Source organism: Macrobrachium nipponense, chromosome 8 (assembly GCF_015104395.2).
Source record: "Macrobrachium nipponense isolate FS-2020 chromosome 8, ASM1510439v2, whole genome shotgun sequence".
NCBI classification, from domain to species: domain Eukaryota; kingdom Metazoa; phylum Arthropoda; class Malacostraca; order Decapoda; family Palaemonidae; genus Macrobrachium; species Macrobrachium nipponense.
Window position 1 is genome coordinate 105,193,350 of NC_087203.1, and position 12,500 is coordinate 105,205,849.

Sequence of the window (12,500 nt, forward strand, 5' to 3'; positions counted from 1 at the left end):
TCAAAAACACAAACAACAACATGCGTGAAACAAATGGCTGCTAAAAAAGTAGCCATTAAAGATTCTGTCAAAGAAGTGAACCTAATTCTAACAGAACCCTAGGAAAATGAAAAGAAATGTTACCTCACTTGCAATGTAAGCTTAGGAAAAAATTTAAGATATTCTTTGAAACTGAAAAATATCTGTAGGAGCACACAAAAAATGTCTACTTTTTACAATGTATTGCCGAATGAATATACTGAATTCCCAGAGAGGTGAATACAAATTGGGAAAAATAAGTTATTTTCTGGTGGCATTCAGAAAATACAATCAGAACATCTACGTATTTCCAGATAGGATGAACATTCTTTCCTCACCATATACATAAAAAGAACATGCCTGCCAAAAAAAAAAAAAAAATAAATAAATAAATAAGCAAAAAAATCTCCATTTCTCTGTATTCAGCTCTCCTCCAAAATAAAGAGAACTTCTCTGTCAATGTATTTACATTTTAGTGGTAATTCTGAACAGAAGTAATTGTGAGTGTTGGGTGCAACTCTATCACAAAACGTCGTTTCAATGCCTGCTTTTTCCCTCTCTGTCTATCAATCAATCTGTCTGTCTATATATAAAAACAAAACAAAATGAAATCTGCGTGAAACGAAGGCGCAAACGCTCTGAGAGAGAGAGAGAGAGAGAGAGAGAGAGAGAGAGAGATTTCTAACATGAAGATCACTGCTGTTGAAGAATGGTTTGAAATATTCACTTTGTAGCAGGAAAAATGTATATTGTGTCGGAGTGTGTATATTGGAGAGCGAAATAAACAGGAAACGCCCTAAAGCTTAAAAAATTCACCTGAACAAATTTACGAAAGCAAGAATGAACCAATCTAAGCAAACCTTTGACACAGACTCGAGCTGATTAAAAAAAAATAATAATAAAATAAAACGGAGAAAATTCCTTTAAAAATTCATAACCTGACAAAATACTCTTATAACTTCTTTTCGTAGAAAATAATTAAACCCTACACTTTTCTTCTTAACAAATGACCAAAGTTATCTTTATACATCTTGATTTTCCATTGCAGTGCTAATTACTTTAATCAAAAGTTTCTTGCAAGATCAAAACCGATACAAAAGGAATATAAAAGGCTAAAGACCGAAAACTTTTGCGATTTCTGTTTTTTCATAAAGGAGGGATTTCATTTCTCACTGTTTCGTATATCCGATTATAGACTGAAAAACAAAATATTAGAATTTTTGTTTACGTGATCAAAAATAAAACCTACAAATAAATGACGGTAAGGGAGAAGATACAGGGACTGAGATGGTTTCAATACATGCTTGAGCGAGAGAATTATACACGACGTTGGACAAAAAAAAAAAAAAAAAAAAGCTTACTTTAAAGTAAGAAGAAATTTCTAAATAAAGTAAATTTCCAATTGAATATATAATGATCTTTCTTTAAACGTAACCGCTATTTGACTATAAACACCCACAAACAAACGTCATACACACACGAACACACACATACACACACACACATACATACATACATAATACAATACATACATACATACATACATACATACATACATACATACATACATACACTATATATATATATATATATATATATATATATATATATATATATATATATATATATATATAATCAAATCTAGTTAATAAATATTGCTTGGAAATAAAGGCTCCTCCTCTTTTGAGCTTCCCGTATTTGTATCCTGTGAAACTAATAACTTTAGGACACTGAATTAATAAATTAATATATATATATATATATTATATATATATATATAAATATTATATAATATATATATAGTATATATATTGTGTGTGTGTGTGTGTGTGTGTGTGTGTGTGTGTGTTGTGTGTGTGTATGGATGTGAATTACGTTTGTTTGTGGGAGTTTATATTCATTAGTAGCGGTTGTTTTAGGAAGATCATTAGGTATCCAACTGGAATTTACCTCAAAATTAATATTTCTTCTTAATTTAAAGTAAGCTTCATTTTAAAGTTAATAATGGTCATTACTTTATTGGGTACTTTACTCACCTTGTATATATATATATATATATATATCTATAGAATATCTATATATATATATATATATATATATATATATATATATATATATATGGTGGGTGTGTGTGTATTACTGTCTCTGCCTCGCAATTAATGATGCCCTCTGTAACAGCCGCTTGACACCGTAGATCCAAAAAATTTTCATTAAACATTCTCACCCGAACCCTTTTCCATTTCACTCCCACAAGGCGAAATCTCGGAGCGAGTGCCAAGAGCTCCCGAAAGCGACTTAAATATCAATCCCTACATCAGATCTAATATTCTCCCGCTTGCTCCCGGGAGAGCGAATCATGTGGCTGCATTTCACAACAGCCACGAAAATAAAGATTTCTAATTGGAGACATCATCAGGGATATTCCAGATATATAAATCTGTGTGTTCAGGCATCAAGACAATAACAGGAGGGGATTCACGGTGCATTCCCTCACTATCTCAAACATGCAGGCACGCAATCGCGAGCCCAGACACTAATTCACGCAAGTGAGACGTGTGTGAAAACACGGATCTCGGCAATTTTGTACTGTAAGTATAATAGTTTCATTTCAAGGCTTATACTATTGTTTCCCAGTTTTTGCCCGTTAATTTTCTTCAGCGATTTTAACTCCTTCTTATATACTTATCATATCTAAAATCAAGGAAGCCTTGACCATGTCATCTATGACATTGTCTTCATTGAAAGAATGAACTAAAACCATCTCTCTTTGGTTTATCAAGATGAAATTGTCACCCTACATAAGGAAAAACTATATCAGCAAAAAAGCAGCCCTCACGTATAGGAGCTACTTTAAATGAGCCTGGAAGGCCATGGTGCAGCTAGGAGGTTGTTGCCCCCACAAGTTCCAAAAGGACTTGCAGTATTGTTTATAAGGTCAAGAAACTCGTGCAGGACAACTAAATTCGGCGCCTGAAATAATCCGGGAAATATGAATGGCTACGCATACCTATTGCAATCAGTTTAAGTAGAGAAGAAAAAAAAAAAGAAACAGCTAAAATAGGATTGCAATTCGAATCTGCTACGAGAAGGTGAATGAAAACTCAATATATATATATATATATATATATATATATATATATATATATATATATATATATGTGTGTGTGTGTATATGTTTGTGTGTGTGTGTATGTATATATATGCATTAAGCTACAAATTCCCCTTCAGTTAACACATACGGAAATATATTAATTCCGAGTAGAGCAAATTGGATATTAGAGGCTTTTGTAGCTTTCAATTTTTGTATAATTGAATCACGGTTGTGAATAAAAATTCAATAGATTATATTTATATATAATTTTATTATATTATATATTATATATCTATAGTATATATATATATATTTATAAATAAATATCTATATAATTATAATAATTAGAATTATATCTATTATAATATATATATTTATAATATATTATATATATTATATTATTATCTATATAATAAAGGATTTATAATATATATAATAGTATATATATATATATATATATATATATATATATTATATTATATTTATCCTATAATATAGATATATATATAATAATTATAATATTTATTAATATATAATTATATATATATATATCTAATAATTAATCTATTATATATAGATAAAAAATATAATATCTACTATATATATTATATATATATATATCTATATATATATATCCATGATAATATATATATATATATGTATATCTATATATATATATATATCTATATATAATAGTATATATATATAATATCTATATATATATATCTATATTATATATATATATATATATAGTTCTATACTATATCTCATATATATATTATATATATATATATATATATCTATATATATATATATATATATATATATATATATATATATCTATATAGATATATATATATATATATATATATATATATATATTATCTAGTATATATATATATATACTATATATATATATCTATATATATATGTATATTACTCATATATATTATATATATATATAATTTATTATAGTATACTATATATAATTAATATATATATATATAATAATATATATTATATATATTTATATAATATATTATATATATATATGTATATATATATATTATATATTATATATAATATAATATAATATATATATACTATATCTACTATATATATATACATATATATTACAATATATATATATAATTATAATATATATATATATATATATATATATATATATATTATAATAATAATAGTATATATATATATATTATATATATAATAATTATTATTATATATATATATAGATAATATTTATTTATATATATATAATATTATATATATATAATATATATATATATATATATGTTATACATATATTATATATATATTATATAATATATATATAATATAATATATATTATATATAATATAGATAGATAGATAGATAGATAGATAGATAGATAGATAGATAGATAGATATATATATATATATATATATATATATATATATATATATATATATATAGTATACATATAATATATACACACACACACACACATATATATATATATATATATATATATATATATATATATATATATATATATATATATATATATATATATATTATACATACATATATATATATATATGTGTGTGTGTGTTTGTGTGTATAACTTCCCTCCCTCGTGTATACTCGCAAACCCACACGGCTGCTGTTTAGCAAATGCATCGCAAATCCCTTGAGAGCTGAGAACCATTACGTGACGGTAACCCGAACCGGGTAACGTAGTATCTCCTTAGCTTCAAAATTTAATGAATCGTGTCTTTCGCTCAAACGATTCCATTAGGAGACGCCTCCACAGGCCACTCGCTCTAAATAACACAACGGCAAACAAAAGCAGTCGGTAATGAAAGGATATAGAAATGGAGAACTCAGCTACCACATGCACGTTTGCATGTTGGTTTGAGAATTGAACTTATATCTACGCGAAATTGACATTCTTGACGAGAAGTGCATAATAATTATAGTTTTTTCTGTCGTAATTCTCTTTCTGTCGTAATTCTCTTGCCAGATTAGCATATATATATAATTATATATATATATATATATATATATATATATATATATATATATATATATATATATATATATATATATATATATATATAATGTAGGGTGGCCTAGGGTTTTTTTTGATTAACATTGTATTGTCCATGTGTTCCCTTTGACCTATGGAATTGTGGAGAACAGTGTAGAGGTAACGACCTGAGAGTAGCTGACAATGAGATTCTAGGGGATGGCGTGAATAAAATGCTTAGTTCGACAAGTCAATGTACTGAGTTTATTAAACTCTTCTCAAAGTGCCTTTGTGAAACTGGATGCAACTAGTGTTGCGAGGCGCTAACGAACTGTGTGTTCGTATGTGCGCGTGTGCCTCTTCCCTTTAAGAGTGTCATACCCAAGCCTATGGGAGGATTTTATTTTGACAGAGGGCTTCAAGTCACAGGCAAGATGCCGTGCATTCGCCGGGAGTTTTTTATTAAGTGTTTATAGTGATCCGGCTGTTTGGGTGAGTGTTGAGTTACTTTAGCCAAAGGGATGGCTTGTTTGATATCTTGTAAGATGTTCCATTTTATTAAACTTTGTCTTTAAACTTATGTTTGCTAACGAGTGTGTTTCTCGTGTCTTTGAAACAGACGGTTCTGGAATGCCGGGGGACAAAGAATTCCCAGAGGGGTGTAGACTTTTTGGTGCTAGACTATGTACTGTTTCGGGGTTTTTTGAGTTAGTCTGTAAGACTGGATTACTTGATTGATTGATTTATTTGTTATTGTAATAAACGTTAATGTTATGACGCAACTCTCTCATTTTCATTACCTGTTAGAATGGAGAGAGGTGTCGGTGCTAGAGAGAGGGAGAGAGAGAGAGATTTCTTGGAGGAGGGAGAGAGAAGAGAGAGAGAGGCTGTGTGAGTAATGCTGTGTGTGGGTTTGCCTTCCGCTCGTGTCTCACGCTTCTTACCTTATGAATAAAATGAGGGGGGGAATCCCCCCCATTAACAGTGGTGGCAGGCGGTTAAGAGGGGTTATAAAAGTTTTCTTTCTTTTTTATGCCTAGGAACGCCAATGTAGAGATATAGGTGACCAGTTAGGGGTTATGGCTTAGCGATAGTTTTCGAACGCACAAAGCTTTGTGGGATTGGGGAAAATTGTAGAATTGTTAGATCTCGGTTGCTAAGTGAAAAGGGGGTAGAAAAATATCCGTCCGTGGATGGGGGGATGAGGAAAGAAATTTCTATTTAGGGTCATCAAATTTGCTCGTACTGAGATTCTTCAGGGCGGAGTTCGTGAGAGTAACTCAGTCTCGTTTGTAAGTGAGGGTTGCTAGTGTCATCTCGCCGATCGCGTTTTGTATTATGCCGACGAGATTTTACGTGTTTTACGAGAATTTCAAGTTCTTTTTTTTCCCATTATGGAGTGGTGAGTGTTAAAACTATTGTTTTGAAGGGTGGGAGAGGGTTTTTGTTTAAAATATTTCAGGGAAATGGGGTTTGGTTCAGAGGTCAAAACATTTTTTCTTTGCCCATTGTAGCAGTGTCGTGTTTTCTTTATTCACGCCTGTTTATAATAGACGTATGTATCCATCTTTGTTCAAAACATAGGGGCGTATTAAGATGTCTTGTTTCATGTGAACTGTGCTTAGATAAGCATATCTGGCTCGGAGACAAGAGCGGCCACAATTTTACGGGCTCAGCACATTTCTGCAGAGCAGAGAGGCGCGTTGCATTGCGAGGGTACTGGCATCCCTCGGGGGGAGAGTTGCATGGAGGGTACCACTGGCCTCCCTCGAGAGATGGTGCAGGGGAGGGCAGTGCGAGATGGGTTACTAGTGTATACCTTGGGAGGGGTCCTCAGACATTGTTCAAGGGGAGATAGGGGGTACTACTGTGTATGCCTAGGGCTGTTCTGTCGCTTGACTGAGGGGTTGTTCTCAGGGGGGAGAAACCTTTTTTTTTCTCATTGGGGGTGAACTCCTTTTTTTCTTTGTGTTGGGAGATGGGTTTGCCTTGACCATGGATGCTAAGATATCAGCTGATTGATTAGTTGATGAAGTGAAACGCCCGTAGAGTCTTTTTTTTAGAAAAGAGATTTTTTTTTCTCCCTTGGAGGAAGAGAAAAGGAAATAAATAGAGAATTGAAATGCATTGTATGAGTGTATGTTTTACTTGTGCCTTCGAAGACAAAATATATTGGCGAGACACAGATTATTTTTTTTATTGTGTTGGAGAGATTACTTTGAAATGCCGATGATTGGTGTTGTATCTGTGTTGTGTGGACAATGGTGTTATGTCATGGTGTATGCTGGAGAAATTGTATTGTCATAGGATTCAGCAATACTAGAGTATGCTATTTGAATTCACCCTTACTTGAGATTTTGCAAGAGAATTGTTGCTATGAAGAGTTATTGTTATTTATTATTATTAATAATTGTTATACTTGAGATGTGTAACTCGGAGGTTTGCTTAAAGTATAATTATCATTACGGGAGAATTGTTTTACGAGAGATTTGAGATATTTTCATGGGAGATTATTCTATAATTATTACAGATAATTATTCATGGATAATTATTACAATGAGTTAATGGGAGAAGTCTTGTCTTAGTTATTTGTTGAGTTTTTGTAACTTTGGAGAATATTTTCAGTGATTCACGGGGATGAGTTTTGCTGAATCTTGATGAATCTGGCTGAATCTTGGTGAATTGTGGTGAAACTTGCTGAACTTTTGCTGAATTTTGTGCTGAATTTTTGGAGAATGGACAAGCATTGACATTGGTGATATTTTTTTTTTGTACTGATACTGATGATTTTGATGATAGCAATTTTTTGGTGATTTTGTGATAATGATATTTCGGATACTGATTTTTTTTATACTAATGCGTGGGTGCCGTAATGCTATCAAGGGTGGTAAAATCTTTTTTTGAATATTGGGAGGAACTAACAACACATTTTAGTTTTTTTTTTTCTTTTTTTTATGTGTTCAGCAGATAATTGCTTGACATCTGGTGAGTTACGGGAGATAGTGAACAAGGCCGTTGATTTTTCTTTTCTCCTTTTTTGGAAGTTAGCCATCGCTGACACAAGTTTTCTTTATCATGGGTGAATTTGAATTTATTTTTTCTCTCCAGTTGGTGTGAATATTTTTAATGTCTCAGTTCGTGCTTAGAGTCATTGTTCGGGAACGTGTTTGTGTTTCAGCTATTTGATGCTATAGAGAAATATATGGGAGAATTTTTCTTGCATGTTTTGAATGCATACGTAATGGCACTACATTTTTTCTCTGGATATTTGTGTTCCAGAAATTGTGAGTTTTTTTTGCACAATACCTTTGTCGTATTTGTGACAACTTTGTGAGAGATAGGAAACTTGGTTAAGTTTTCTAGTGGCTTATGTCGTAGTGCATGTGGAGAAGTCTTGGCTAAGACACTCTGAGTTGGGAATTCTGTTATAATGACGTGTGGCACATTAGTGATTTTTTCTAGAATTTTCTAGACAGTTTTATTTGCCGAGTTTTGCCTTTTTTTTAGCAGTTATGCTAAATGGAGTGAGTTTTTATAGTTTTTGACTATAACATGGAGTTATTCTTTGGAGAATTGGAGTTATAATTGAGATATATTTGGAGTTTTAATTGGAGGTATATTATTTTGGAGCTATATTTTGAGATATAATATATGGGAGATATATTTTTTGGCCATTATTGATATTTGCCAATAATGTGATGAGAGCTATGTTTAGTTCAATTATTTTGCAGCCATCCTTGTTGCAAATGGAGACACATAATTTGGAGATTATGGGGCAATATTTGTGAGTGTGTGAGTTAGTTGCCTTGAGTGCACATTTTTTTGGAGATATATTTTTTTTGGAGCCTTGTTTTGTTTCACATGGAGTTATTGGGGAAATAGAGGTAAATATTTTGTATTTGCCGAAATAGAGGTGATTATTCTCTATTCCTGGAGTGGTGTTTTTTTTTATTTATGGCTATTGGAGAAATAAGAGAGAAATATAAGGGGGTTGGTTTTTAACCAAATGGAGGAAATATTTTTATAACCGGAGTGGTGTTATTATTAATATGGTGAAATATATGGAGTTGGAATTAATCTTTGGCGGTGACCTTTTTTTTTGTGGTTATGGAGTTTTTTTGAGCAAAGAGGAGATTTCTGTGGTTCTCTTTTTTGGTTTCGTGACTATTTAGAGAGAAGTGGCATTACTTCATTACGAGTCCTATGGAGATGTGTGTGCATTTGTTATGTTCACAAGTGTGTTATTCCTGGAGAAATATAATTTGGGGCAAAGTCATGTTGAGAGAATAAGTCTTCGAGACAAATTTTTGAACACATTAGTCATATCCTGGAGTTAATTCTGTGAAATGCGTCAGTTAGACCTTTTTTTCTAGAGAATCACGAGTTTCCAAACTTGTGTGTCTTACTAGACAATCTTATGCCGATGTTAGAGCATATGTCCGCAGGAGATTTTTCTGCTGACAAGCAATGTGATGAGCCGTGTGCTGACTTTTTTCCTCTGATGATGATAGATCAGAATTTTTGCAATATCTGGAAATGTTGACAATAGCATTTCACGAAAGCGCATGTGTGAGAGTTTGCTTTCTGGCAAATTCCATAACTTTACATGGAGCATTTCTTGGGAAAAACGCGGGAGTTATGCATATTATACATGTATTATGTTTTTTGTGGGATTGGGGAAATCTTCTAGTGATTATCCTTTTTTTTTGTTTTTAGTATTTTTTCTTCCTTTTCTGAGAGATATAATTTGGGATTGAGCTAAGTAACATTTCTTTTTTGGACGGGAGATTTGATTTTACCGGGAGATGTAACTTTTTCGAGGGTTGCTTACTTAAGTAAAGGTGGGAGTTTGACATTAAGTCTCATTGTAATTAATTATTGAACATTAAAGGGGTTTTTGCTGTTAAAAGTTGGAGATTTTTACTGATTTTGTTGGTTGTTCAAATATCAGAGTTTGAGAGAACATTTTTGGGTCTGGGTGTGTTACGAGATTCTTTTTTTTTTTCTCTTTCAGTTCATTACGATTTTTTTTTATTATTTTTTTTTTTTTCCCTTGTGAGCACATTCGAGTTTGAAATGTGGAGTACAGAGTTCCGTGGAGTTGCTGTGATTTCTGAGTTGTGTGTGTGCTGATGTGTGAGTTTGGAGAATTGAGTTGGAGAACTTGATGTTTTTTTTTCTTTGAGAGTTGTGATAATGACTTATGATTTAGTAGTCATATTAAGGGAGTTAATTGGGAGACGTTCAGTTAGTATTTCTGACTTTTTGAGATCATTGTTTGATAGAAGTAGTATGTCTGGGTTAATTTTCTTAGATTGACCAAAGACTTGACTGACATACTAACACACACCAAAAAAAAAAAAAAACCCGCCGTTTCCCCCGACGCCAGCAAGACGTCCACCACTGTGAGGATGCTGCCGTTTTTGGCGATTACAAGAGTTTCCACGTGGGTGTTCAAGAGAGTCCTACAGTGTCTTTTGGGGATCTGCAGAAGCCGTGAGAAGTCTTCTACGATGAGGGAGGCATTCTGTCTTCCTACAGCTGCTACAGTCTGCTACAGGTGCAGCTACTTGCAGACAAGCAAAGAGGGATATTCAAGAAATGCAGAAAATATGAGAGAAAATGCGTCTTGTGTTTATGGGAGATAAAGCGTGATAAGACTTTTATTTTATAATGCCAGAGACGTGCAGTTTTACTTATATTTTATTTTAAGCCGGCCAGTGTTTTGTGTTATAAGCAATTTTGCTAGGCGGGGGCTAGCATATTAGGTGGCCGAGCATCTGTAAGGTCTAGGGTTTTTGATTAACATTGTATTGTCCATGTGTTCCCTTTGACCTATGAAATGTGCAGAACAGTGTAAAGGTAACGACCTGAGAGTAGCTGACAATGAGATTCTAGGGGATGGCGTGAGATAAAAATGCTTAGTTCGACAAGTCAATGTACTGAGTTTATTAACTCTTCTCAAAGTGCCTTTGTGAAACTGGATGCAACTAGTGTTGCGAGGCGCTAACGAACTGTGTGTTCTATGTGCGTGTGTGCCTCTTCCCTTTAAGAGTGTCATAACCCAAGCCTATGGGAGGGATTTTGACAGAGGGCTTCAAAAGTCACAGGCAAGATGCCGTGGCATTCGCCGGGAGTTTTTTATTAAGTGTTTATAGTGATCCGGCTGTTTGGGTGAGTGTTGAGTTACTTTAGCCAAAGGGATGGCTTGTTTGATATCTTGTAAGATGTTCCATTTTATTAACTTTGTCTTTAAACTTATGTTTGCTAACGAGTGTGTTTCTCGTGTCTTTGAAACAGACGGTTCTGGAATGCCGGGGGACAAAGAATTCCCAGAGGGGTGTAGACTTTTTTGGTGACTAGACTATGTACTGTTTCGGGGTTTTTTGAGTTAGTCTGTAAGACTGGATTACTTGATTGATTGATTTATTTGTTAATTGTTAATAACGTTAATTTTATGACACAACTCTCTCATTTTCATTACCTGTTAGAATGGAGGAGAGGTGTCGGTGCTAGAGAGAGGGAGAGAGAGAGAGATTCCTTGGAGGGAGAGAGAGAGAGAGAGAGAGAGAGGCTGTGTGTAATGCTGTGTGGGTTTGTTTTGCCTTCCGCTCGTGTCTCACACGCTTACCTTATGAATAAAGGGGGGGAATCCCCCCCATTAACACACACACACACATATATATATATATATATATATATATATATATATATATATATATATATATATAGTAGTATATATATATATATATATATATATATATATATATATATATATGTATATATATATATTTGCCATCTAAGTTTTCTTTACTTTCCTTTCTTCAGGACAAATAAATATGCTCCATTCTACACTAGCGCATATTCACTCCTATACTTAATTTTCTTAAAGGTTCTTTATGGTTGTTTCACAGAACATCATTTAACGCAGGTTTGATTAAATTTCAAATACTAGGTCAGTAACTTTAGAAATGCTCGATTGAGTGCGTGTGTGTATATATGAGAGAACGAGAGAGAGAGAGAGAGAGAGAGAGAGAGAGAGAGATATGTACAATGCACCAGGACTTTGAAGGAATAAATGAGCCCCCATCACATTCTCGCCCTTATTGAAAACTAATGTAAATAAACAAAGAACACGAGAGATACTTCGGAAAGGACATCTATTTCTTGCCAACAAAGAAAGAAAAAGTGAGGCAAAACTGCAATAAAGACGATTTACTGCTAATTCGCGAAAAAGAAGTAAATGTGGAGAAAAAAAGAAGAATACAACGACATGTTTCCCCCAGTAAAACTCATATTAAAGATAAGATTCAAATTTATTTCCGAAGAAAGTTTTGCACTGAGGAAATATTTGGGA